This window comes from Eubalaena glacialis, chromosome 3 (assembly GCF_028564815.1).
Source record: "Eubalaena glacialis isolate mEubGla1 chromosome 3, mEubGla1.1.hap2.+ XY, whole genome shotgun sequence".
NCBI lineage: Eukaryota > Metazoa > Chordata > Mammalia > Artiodactyla > Balaenidae > Eubalaena > Eubalaena glacialis.
This window is the reverse complement of record NC_083718.1, coordinates 38,227,048-38,239,439: the sequence shown is the minus strand read 5'-3', so window position 1 is coordinate 38,239,439 and position 12,392 is coordinate 38,227,048.

The following is a 12,392-nucleotide window of genomic DNA, read 5'->3' as shown; positions in this document are numbered from 1 at the left end:
GGCGCGAGAGACCCTGCAGTCCTGAGAGGCCTACCAGTGTTAAAGCAGTACCTTCACTAAGGCTTCTCAGACAGAGCTGCACTCCCAACACTTTTCACGGCTCTCGAGGACTTTCCTTTGGCAGCATGCGGGCAGGTTTCCGAACCACTAGCCAAGAAGGCTTTGGGATGAGCTCCTAGCGAGGAACTGCACACACCCCCTCGTTCTTGCGAGAAAACTCACTCTTCCTCACTTTGCCTCCCCGGGAACTCCTACGGTGATTACAAGACGGGCAACAGGACCCTTTTTCAGGCAGCTCTGAGCACCCAGCTCTCCGGGTTGCCAACGGGACAGATTTCGCTTTTCTCGTCCGGCCTCCTTTTCACGGTTGCCACACAGCTCATGTAGTTGACGTTCCGGGAACCAAAGGAGGCCCGTGTCACATACTGTACTTCTTCGCTGAAAGCGCTTTGGAAAGCCAGTGTTCCTCCTGAAGTAAATTGCGCGAGCCAGTGAACGCCTTCGTTTCGCCTAGGTCATGGTACATCTCCCGAAGGCCTAGCCACCTTCAGAGGACGACTGCCTATTTCTCCCTCTAGAGGTAAAGTCCTGGTGCTGCTTCAGGGAGCAAGAGGTCAGGTATGAAGTCTGAGAACTCACCGTGTAAGCACGGTGGTTTTCCAAAAGCAGCTCAGGGTTACAAAATGAGGCCCCCTTGCATTGCCCAGAAGCCCCGGTATCAACGTGTTCTTCAGGCTTCCTCTAAGCTCTCCAAATCTAGCTCTCCCATGGAGGAAAAACGTTGTTGCCCAGCCTCCTGCATACAAAACAGTAGAGTCCAAAGACCCATGTGGCGGGATGGTGCTCAGCAGGCGCAGATGCCACTTTTGGTACACAGGGACCTTCCTTGGAATACGGTGCAGACGCTCGCATCCTCAGACTTTGAAAGGCACACCCGCATTTACAGCACTTTAGTGGGGAAGGCCTCTTTGAAACTGCTGACTGCGACTCTGCTGGTGGAAACACTGCACCTTACTTTGACTCTGGCGCTCGGCTGACATTCGCCATAGATAAAGTCCTGTGCTGGATGTGCTCCTAGCAAGGCATTGCAAGCACTCTGTTTCTTTGGGCAAAGTCTCCGTTCCTCCCCGGGTATTCCTGCAGGGTTGAGAAAGTTGGCGACCACAGTGCTTTTCATGAAGCACTGATCATCCAAAACACGGACTTTCCTTGCAACACGCGGGCAAGTTTCCTTATGACTAGCCAAGAAGGCTTTGGGATGAGAACCTAGCAAGGAACGGCACGCACTCCGGTTCTTCCAAGAAAATTCACTCGGCCTCAGGTTACCTCTCAGGGTAATCCTGGGGTGAATAGAAGACCGGCAACAGGACTGTTTCTCAGGCAGCTCTGAGGACACATCTCTCTGCTTTGTCACTGGGGCAAATTGTGCTGTTCCCGTCCCTCTCCACTTTCACGGTTGACACCTAGCTCATGTACCTGAAGTCCACAAGCAGGTGAAAGAGACATGCCACACACATGTGCCCTTCCATGAAAACACTTTGGCAAGCAGGAGTCCTCCTGAGGTGAATGGTGTGAGCCAGTGAATGATCTAGTTTCACCTACATCACCGTGGATCTTGCAAAGGCCTGACAGTCTTCAAAGGCTGAGAGCACATGTCTCCAGCTGGGTCTGAAGTCGACGTGATGCATGCGAGGGGAAGACGTCAGCTATGAATTCTGAGAACACTTGCCATGGCGGTGTTTGTTCCAGTGCAGCTCAGGTTTACAAACTGGGGTCCCCTTGCATTGCCCAGAAGACCAGGGAGAAAACTCGTCCTGAGGATTCTTCCATGCTGTGGCTATCTGGCTCCCCGATGGAGGAAACACATTGCTGCCTGGCCTTCTGCATACCAACAGTAGAGCCCAAAGACCATCATGAGGCATGAGGTTGCTCAGAAGGCACAGATGACACTTTGGGTACACAGTGATTTTCCTCGGAAACTGGTGCAGACGTGAGCGTCCTCAGATATGTGAAAGGCACACCAGCATTACAGCACTTCAGTGGTGAAAGCCTCGGGTCTACTTGTGACCACCAACTTTGCTGATGGAAACACTGCCCCTTACTTTGAGTATGCCGCTCAGTCGACATTCGCCTTAGCTGAAGCAGTCTGCTGCATGAGCTCCTGGCAAGGAACGGCAGGCGCCCTGTTTCTTTCGAGAAAACTCACTCTTCCTCCCGGGCAATTCCTGCAGGGTGTCCAACATGGGCGCCACCCCGTGCCTTTCGTTCAGTTTTCTCGCCCCAAGCCTCCTGCTTCCAAAGGGGCAAAGAATGCTTTAGCCCTCAGGATCCAGTTTCTACGTGCAAAGCCAGCCTGTGGAGCAGCACCTTCTGCCCAGCTACGAGAGAGCCATGCGACACACTAGGCGCTCCTGTGAGGACCCTTTTGTAAGCAGAGGTTCTGCGCGAGGTGACGTGCCTAGTCACCACAGTGCTTCAGTCAGGCGATGTCGACTTTGGAACTTTCAATCGCCCAGCAGTGCTTCGGGAGAGGGGTCCATCATATCAGACTGGTTGTAAAGTCACATTTCTGCTTGAGGTGAAGGGTCGTCAGCTTTGAGTTCATACAATCAATGTTACTCTCCGGATAGGATTCAGGGCAGCTAATATCTAAGCCGGGAGTGTGACATGCATTGCTCATGACACCGGCCCCCACTCTGTTACCAAGACTGGTTTCCAGAGGTGGAGGTCTGGCTCTCCGCCGGAGCAGGCCGTGTGTTGCCCTGCCCTCTGCATGCACAGAGTGGAGGCCAACGACCCATGTGGCTGGAGCTCACTCAGAAGCCGCAGTTGACACTTTGGGTACACCGTGTTCTTCCATGACCTGGGTCCAGGCGCGAGAGACCCTGCAGTCCTGAGAGGCCTACCAGTGTTAAAGCAGTACCTTCACTAAGGCTTCTCAGACAGAGCTGCACTCCCAACACTTTTCACGGCTCTCGAGGACTTTCCTTTGGCAGCATGCGGGCAGGTTTCCGAACCACTAGCCAAGAAGGCTTTGGGATGAGCTCCTAGCGAGGAACTGCACACACCCCCTCGTTCTTGCGAGAAAACTCACTCTTCCTCACTTTGCCTCCCCGGGAACTCCTACGGTGATTACAAGACGGGCAACAGGACCCTTTTTCAGGCAGCTCTGAGCACTCAGCTCTCCGGGTTGCCAACGGGACAGATTTCGCTTTTCTCGTCCGGCCTCCTTTTCACGGTTGCCACACAGCTCATGTAGTTGACGTTCCGGGAACCAAAGGAGGCCCGTGTCACATACTGTACTTCTTCACTGAAAGCGCTTTGGAAAGCCAGTGTTCCTCCTGAAGTAAATTGCGCGAGCCAGTGAACGCCTTCGTTTCGCCTAGGTCATGGTACATCTCCCGAAGGCCTAGCCACCTTCAGAGGACGACTGCTTATTTCTCCCTCTAGAGGTAAAGTCCTGGTGCTGCTTCAGGGAGCAAGAGGTCAGGTATGAAGTCCGAGAACTCACCGTGTAAGCACGGTGGTTTTCCAAAAGCAGCTCAGGGTTACAAAATGAGGCCCCCTTGCATTGCCCAGAAGCCCCGGTATCAACGTGTTCTTCAGGCTTCCTCTAAGCTCTCCAAATCTAGCTCTCCCATGGAGGAAAAACGTTGTTGCCCAGCCTCCTGCATACAAAACAGTAGAGTCCAAAGACCCATGTGGCTGGATGGTGCTCAGCAGGCGCAGATGCCACTTTTGGTACACAGGGACCTTCCTTGGAATACGGTGCAGACGCTCGCATCCTCAGACTTTGAAAGGCACACCCGCATTTACAGCACTTTAGTGGGGAAGGCCTCTTTGAAACTGCTGACTGCGACTCTGCTGGTGGAAACACTGCACCTTACTTTGACTCTGGCGCTCGGCTGACATTCGCCATAGATAAAGTCCTGTGCTGGATGTGCTCCTAGCAAGGCATTGCAAGCACTCTGTTTCTTTGGGCAAAGTCTCCGTTCCTCCCCGGGTATTCCTGCAGGGTTGAGAAAGTTGGCGACCACAGTGCTTTTCATGAAGCACTGATCATCCAAAACACGGACTTTCCTTGCAACACGCGGGCAAGTTTCCTTATGACTAGCCAAGAAGGCTTTGGGATGAGAACCTAGCAAGGAACGGCACGCACTCCGGTTCTTCCAAGAAAATTCACTCGGCCTCAGGTTACCTCTCAGGGTAATCCTGGGGTGAATAGAAGACCGGCAACAGGACTGTTTCTCAGGCAGCTCTGAGGACACATCTCTCTGCTTTGTCACTGGGGCAAATTGTGCTGTTCCCGTCCCTCTCCACTTTCACGGTTGACACCTAGCTCATGTACCTGAAGTCCACAAGCAGGTGAAAGAGACATGCCACACACATGTGCCCTTCCATGAAAACACTTTGGCAAGCAGGAGTCCTCCTGAGGTGAATGGTGTGAGCCAGTGAATGATCTAGTTTCACCTACATCACCGTGGATCTTGCAAAGGCCTGAGAGTCTTCAAAGGCTGAGAGCACATGTCTCCAGCTGGATCTGAAGTCGACGTGATGCATGCGAGGGGAAGACGTCAGCTATGAATTCTGAGAACACTTGCCATGGCGGTGTTTGTTCCAGTGCAGCTCAGGTTTACAAACTGGGGTCCCCTTGCATTGCCCAGAAGACCAGGGAGAAAACTCGTCCTGAGGATTCTTCCATGCTGTGGCTATCTGGCTCCCCGATGGAGGAAACACATTGCTGCCTGGCCTTCTGCATACCAACAGTAGAGCCCAAAGACCATCATGAGGCATGAGGTTGCTCAGAAGGCACAGATGACACTTTGGGTACACAGTGATTTTCCTCGGAAACTGGTGCAGACGTGAGCGTCCTCAGATATGTGAAAGGCACACCAGCATTACAGCACTTCAGTGGTGAAAGCCTCGGGTCTACTTGTGACCACCAACTTTGCTGATGGAAACACTGCCCCTTACTTTGAGTATGCCGCTCAGTCGACATTCGCCTTAGCTGAAGCAGTCTGCTGCATGAGCTCCTGGCAAGGAACGGCAGGCGCACTGTTTCTTTCGAGAAAACTCACTCTTCCTCCCGGGCAATTCCTGCAGGGTGTCCAACATGGGCGCCACCCCGTGCCTTTCGTTCAGTTTTCTCGCCCCAAGCCTCCTGCTTCCAAAGGGGCAAAGAATGCTTTAGCCCTCAGGATCCAGTTTCTACGTGCAAAGCCAGCCTGTGGAGCAGCACCTTCTGCCCAGCTACGAGAGAGCCATGCGACACACTAGGCGCTCCTGTGAGGACCCTTTTGTAAGCAGAGGTTCTGCGCGAGGTGACGTGCCTAGTCACCACAGTGCTTCAGTCAGGCGATGTCGACTTTGGAACTTTCAATCGCCCAGCAGTGCTTCGGGAGAGGGGTCCATCATATCAGACTGGTTGTAAAGTCACATTTCTGCTTGAGGTGAAGGGTCGTCAGCTTTGAGTTCATACAATCAATGTTACTCTCCGGATAGGATTCAGGGCAGCTAATATCTAAGCCGGGAGTGTGACATGCATTGCTCATGACACCGGCCCCCACTCTGTTACCAAGACTGGTTTCCAGAGGTGGAGGTCTGGCTCTCCGCCGGAGCAGGCCGTGTGTTGCCCTGCCCTCTGCATGCACAGAGTGGAGGCCAACGACCCATGTGGCTGGAGCTCACTCAGAAGCCGCAGTTGACACTTTGGGTACACCGTGTTCTTCCATGACCTGGGTCCAGGCGCGAGAGACCCTGCAGTCCTGAGAGGCCTACCAGTGTTAAAGCAGTACCTTCACTAAGGCTTCTCAGACAGAGCTGCACTCCCAACACTTTTCACGGCTCTCGAGGACTTGCCTTTGGCAGCATGCGGGCAGGTTTCCGAACCACTAGCCAAGAAGGCTTTGGGATGAGCTCCTAGCGAGGAACTGCACACACCCCCTCGTTCTTGCGAGAAAACTCACTCTTCCTCACTTTGCCTCCCCGGGAACTCCTACGGTGATTACAAGACGGGCAACAGGACCCTTTTTCAGGCAGCTCTGAGCACCCAGCTCTCCGGGTTGCCAACGGGACAGATTTCGCTTTTCTCGTCCGGCCTCCTTTTCACGGTTGCCACACAGCTCATGTAGTTGACGTTCCGGGAACCAAAGGAGGCCCGTGTCACATACTGTACTTCTTCGCTGAAAGCGCTTTGGAAAGCCAGTGTTCCTCCTGAAGTAAATTGCGCGAGCCAGTGAACGCCTTCGTTTCGCCTAGGTCATGGTACATCTCCCGAAGGCCTAGCCACCTTCAGAGGACGACTGCCTATTTCTCCCTCTAGAGGTAAAGTCCTGGTGCTGCTTCAGGGAGCAAGAGGTCAGGTATGAATTCCGAGAACTCACCGTGTAAGCACGGTGGTTTTCCAAAAGCAGCTCAGGGTTACAAAATGAGGCCCCCTTGCATTGCCCAGAAGCCCCGGTATCAATGTGTTCTTCAGGCTTCCTCTAAGCTCTCCAAATCTAGCTCTCCCATGGAGGAAAAACGTTGTTGCCCAGCCTCCTGCATACAAAACAGTAGAGTCCAAAGACCCATGTGGCTGGATGGTGCTCAGCAGGCGCAGATGCCACTTTTGGTACACAGGGACCTTCCTTGGAATACGGTGCAGACGCTCGCATCCTCAGACTTTGAAAGGCACACCCGCATTTACAGCACTTTAGTGGGGAAGGCCTCTTTGAAACTGCTGACTGCGACTCTGCTGGTGGAAACACTGCACCTTACTTTGACTCTGGCGCTCGGCTGACATTCGCCATAGATAAAGTCCTGTGCTGGATGTGCTCCTAGCAAGGCATTGCAAGCACTCTGTTTCTTTGGGCAAAGTCTCCGTTCCTCCCCGGGTATTCCTGCAGGGTTGAGAAAGTTGGCGACCACAGTGCTTTTCATGAAGCACTGATCATCCAAAACACGGACTTTCCTTGCAACACGCGGGCAAGTTTCCTTATGACTAGCCAAGAAGGCTTTGGGATGAGAACCTAGCAAGGAACGGCACGCACTCCGGTTCTTCCAAGAAAATTCACTCGGCCTCAGGTTACCTCTCAGGGTAATCCTGGGGTGAATAGAAGACCGGCAACAGGACTGTTTCTCAGGCAGCTCTGAGGACACATCTCTCTGCTTTGTCACTGGGGCAAATTGTGCTGTTCCCGTCCCTCTCCACTTTCACGGTTGACACCTAGCTCATGTACCTGAAGTCCACAAGCAGGTGAAAGAGACATGCCACACACATGTGCCCTTCCATGAAAACACTTTGGCAAGCAGGAGTCCTCCTGAGGTGAATGGTGTGAGCCAGTGAATGATCTAGTTTCACCTACATCACCGTGGATCTTGCAAAGGCCTGACAGTCTTCAAAGGCTGAGAGCACATGTCTCCAGCTGGGTCTGAAGTCGACGTGATGCATGCGAGGGGAAGACGTCAGCTATGAATTCTGAGAACACTTGCCATGGCGGTGTTTGTTCCAGTGCAGCTCAGGTTTACAAACTGGGGTCCCCTTGCATTGCCCAGAAGACCAGGGAGAAAACTCGTCCTGAGGATTCTTCCATGCTGTGGCTATCTGGCTCCCCGATGGAGGAAACACATTGCTGCCTGGCCTTCTGCATACCAACAGTAGAGCCCAAAGACCATCATGAGGCATGAGGTTGCTCAGAAGGCACAGATGACACTTTGGGTACACAGTGATTTTCCTCGGAAACTGGTGCAGACGTGAGCGTCCTCAGATATGTGAAAGGCACACCAGCATTACAGCACTTCAGTGGTGAAAGCCTCGGGTCTACTTGTGACCACCAACTTTGCTGATGGAAACACTGCCCCTTACTTTGAGTATGCCGCTCAGTCGACATTCGCCTTAGCTGAAGCAGTCTGCTGCATGAGCTCCTGGCAAGGAACGGCAGGCGCACTGTTTCTTTCGAGAAAACTCACTCTTCCTCCCGGGCAATTCCTGCAGGGTGTCCAACATGGGCGCCACCCCGTGCCTTTCGTTCAGTTTTCTCGCCCCAAGCCTCCTGCTTCCAAAGGGGCAAAGAATGCTTTAGCCCTCAGGATCCAGTTTCTACGTGCAAAGCCAGCCTGTGGAGCAGCACCTTCTGCCCAGCTACGAGAGAGCCATGCGACACACTAGGCGCTCCTGTGAGGACCCTTTTGTAAGCAGAGGTTCTGCGCGAGGTGACGTGCCTAGTCACCACAGTGCTTCAGTCAGGCGATGTCGACTTTGGAACTTTCAATCGCCCAGCAGTGCTTCGGGAGAGGGGTCCATCATATCAGACTGGTTGTAAAGTCACATTTCTGCTTGAGGTGAAGGGTCGTCAGCTTTGAGTTCATAAAATCAATGTTACTCTCCGGATATGATTCAGGGCAGCTAATATCTAAGCCGGGAGTGTGACATGCATTGCTCATGACACCGGCCCCCACTCTGTTACCAAGACTGGTTTCCAGAGGTGGAGGTCTGGCTCTCCGCCGGAGCAGGCCGTGTGTTGCCCTGCCCTCTGCATGCACAGAGTGGAGGCCAACGACCCATGTGGCTGGAGCTCACTCAGAAGCCGCAGTTGACACTTTGGGTACACCGTGTTCTTCCATGACCTGGGTCCAGGCGCGAGAGACCCTGCAGTCCTGAGAGGCCTACCAGTGTTAAAGCAGTACCTTCACTAAGGCTTCTCAGACAGAGCTGCACTCCCAACACTTTTCACGGCTCTCGAGGACTTTCCTTTGGCAGCATGCGGGCAGGTTTCCGAACCACTAGCCAAGAAGGCTTTGGGATGAGCTCCTAGCGAGGAACTGCACACACCCCCTCGTTCTTGCGAGAAAACTCACTCTTCCTCACTTTGCCTCCCCGGGAACTCCTACGGTGAGTACAAGACGGGCAACAGGACCCTTTTTCAGGCAGCTCTGAGCACCCAGCTCTCCGGGTTGCCAACGGGACAGATTTCGCTTTTCTCGTCCGGCCTCCTTTTCACGGTTGCCACACAGCTCATGTAGTTGACGTTCCGGGAACCAAAGGAGGCCCGTGTCACATACTGTACTTCTTCGCTGAAAGCGCTTTGGAAAGCCAGTGTTCCTCCTGAAGTAAATTGCGCGAGCCAGTGAACGCCTTCGTTTCGCCTAGGTCATGGTACATCTCCCGAAGGCCTAGCCACCTTCAGAGGACGACTGCCTATTTCTCCCTCTAGAGGTAAAGTCCTGGTGCTGCTTCAGGGAGCAAGAGGTCAGGTATGAATTCCGAGAACTCGTGTAAGCACGGTGGTTTTCCAAAAGCAGCTCAGGGTTACAAAATGAGGCCCCCTTGCATTGCCCAGAAGCCCCGGTATCAACGTGTTCTTCAGGCTTCCTCTAAGCTCTCCAAATCTAGCTCTCCCATGGAGGAAAAACGTTGTTGCCCAGCCTCCTGCATACAAAACAGTAGAGTCCAAAGACCCATGTGGCTGGATGGTGCTCAGCAGGCACAGATGCCACTTTTGGTACACAGGGACCTTCCTTGGAATACGGTGCAGACGCTCGCATCCTCAGACTTTGAAAGGCACACCCGCATTTACAGCACTTTAGTGGGGAAGGCCTCTTTGAAACTGCTGACTGCGACTCTGCTGGTGGAAACACTGCACCTTACTTTGACTCTGGCGCTCGGCTGACATTCGCCATAGATAAAGTCCTGTGCTGGATGTGCTCCTAGCAAGGCATTGCAAGCACTCTGTTTCTTTGGGCAAAGTCTCCGTTCCTCCCCGGGTATTCCTGCAGGGTTGAGAAAGTTGGCGACCACAGTGCTTTTCATGAAGCACTGATCATCCAAAACACGGACTTTCCTTGCAACACGCGGGCAAGTTTCCTTATGACTAGCCAAGAAGGCTTTGGGATGAGAACCTAGCAAGGAACGGCACGCACTCCGGTTCTTCCAAGAAAATTCACTCGGCCTCAGGTTACCTCTCAGGGTAATCCTGGGGTGAATAGAAGACCGGCAACAGGACTGTTTCTCAGGCAGCTCTGAGGACACATCTCTCTGCTTTGTCACTGGGGCAAATTGTGCTGTTCCCGTCCCTCTCCACTTTCACGGTTGACACCTAGCTCATGTACCTGAAGTCCACAAGCAGGTGAAAGAGACATGCCACACACATGTGCCCTTCCATGAAAACACTTTGGCAAGCAGGAGTCCTCCTGAGGTGAATGGTGTGAGCCAGTGAATGATCTAGTTTCACCTACATCACCGTGGATCTTGCAAAGGCCTGACAGTCTTCAAAGGCTGAGAGCACATGTCTCCAGCTGGATCTGAAGTCGACGTGATGCATGCGAGGGGAAGACGTCAGCTATGAATTCTGAGAACACTTGCCATGGCGGTGTTTGTTCCAGTGCAGCTCAGGTTTACAAACTGGGGTCCCCTTGCATTGCCCAGAAGACCAGGGAGAAAACTCGTCCTGAGGATTCTTCCATGCTGTGGCTATCTGGCTCCCCGATGGAGGAAACACATTGCTGCCTGGCCTTCTGCATACCAACAGTAGAGCCCAAAGACCATCATGAGGCATGAGGTTGCTCAGAAGGCACAGATGACACTTTGGGTACACAGTGATTTTCCTCGGAAACTGGTGCAGACGTGAGCGTCCTCAGATATGTGAAAGGCACACCAGCATTACAGCACTTCAGTGGTGAAAGCCTCGGGTCTACTTGTGACCACCAACTTTGCTGATGGAAACACTGCCCCTTACTTTGAGTATGCCGCTCAGTCGACATTCGCCTTAGCTGAAGCAGTCTGCTGCATGAGCTCCTGGCAAGGAACGGCAGGCGCACTGTTTCTTTCGAGAAAACTCACTCTTCCTCCCGGGCAATTCCTGCAGGGTGTCCAACATGGGCGCCACCCCGTGCCTTTCGTTCAGTTTTCTCGCCCCAAGCCTCCTGCTTCCAAAGGGGCAAAGAATGCTTTAGCCCTCAGGATCCAGTTTCTACGTGCAAAGCCAGCCTGTGGAGCAGCACCTTCTGCCCAGCTACGAGAGAGCCATGCGACACACTAGGCGCTCCTGTGAGGACCCTTTTGTAAGCAGAGGTTCTGCGCGAGGTGACGTGCCTAGTCACCACAGTGCTTCAGTCAGGCGATGTCGACTTTGGAACTTTCAATCGCCCAGCAGTGCTTCGGGAGAGGGGTCCATCATATCAGACTGGTTGTAAAGTCACATTTCTGCTTGAGGTGAAGGGTCGTCAGCTTTGAGTTCATACAATCAATGTTACTCTCCGGATAGGATTCAGGGCAGCTAATATCTAAGCCGGGAGTGTGACATGCATTGCTCATGACACCGGCCCCCACTCTGTTACCAAGACTGGTTTCCAGAGGTGGAGGTCTGGCTCTCCGCCGGAGCAGGCCGTGTGTTGCCCTGCCCTCTGCATGCACAGAGTGGAGGCCAACGACCCATGTGGCTGGAGCTCACTCAGAAGCCGCAGTTGACACTTTGGGTACACCGTGTTCTTCCATGACCTGGGTCCAGGCGCGAGAGACCCTGCAGTCCTGAGAGGCCTACCAGTGTTAAAGCAGTACCTTCACTAAGGCTTCTCAGACAGAGCTGCACTCCCAACACTTTTCACGGCTCTCGAGGACTTTCCTTTGGCAGCATGCGGGCAGGTTTCCGAACCACTAGCCAAGAAGGCTTTGGGATGAGCTCCTAGCGAGGAACTGCACACACCCCCTCGTTCTTGCGAGAAAACTCACTCTTCCTCACTTTGCCTCCCCGGGAACTCCTACGGTGAGTACAAGACGGGCAACAGGACCCTTTTTCAGGCAGCTCTGAGCACCCAGCTCTCCGGGTTGCCAACGGGACAGATTTCGCTTTTCTCGTCCGGCCTCCTTTTCACGGTTGCCACACAGCTCATGTAGTTGACGTTCCGGGAACCAAAGGAGGCCCGTGTCACATACTGTACTTCTTCGCTGAAAGCGCTTTGGAAAGCCAGTGTTCCTCCTGAAGTAAATTGCGCGAGCCAGTGAACGCCTTCGTTTCGCCTAGGTCATGGTACATCTCCCGAAGGCCTAGCCACCTTCAGAGGACGACTGCCTATTTCTCCCTCTAGAGGTAAAGTCCTGGTGCTGCTTCAGGGAGCAAGAGGTCAGGTATGAATTCCGAGAACTCGTGTAAGCACGGTGGTTTTCCAAAAGCAGCTCAGGGTTACAAAATGAGGCCCCCTTGCATTGCCCAGAAGCCCCGGTATCAACGTGTTCTTCAGGCTTCCTCTAAGCTCTCCAAATCTAGCTCTCCCATGGAGGAAAAACGTTGTTGCCCAGCCTCCTGCATACAAAACAGTAGAGTCCAAAGACCCATGTGGCTGGATGGTGCTCAGCAGGCACAGATGCCACTTTTGGTACACAGGGACCTTCCTTGGAATACGGTGCAGACGCTCGC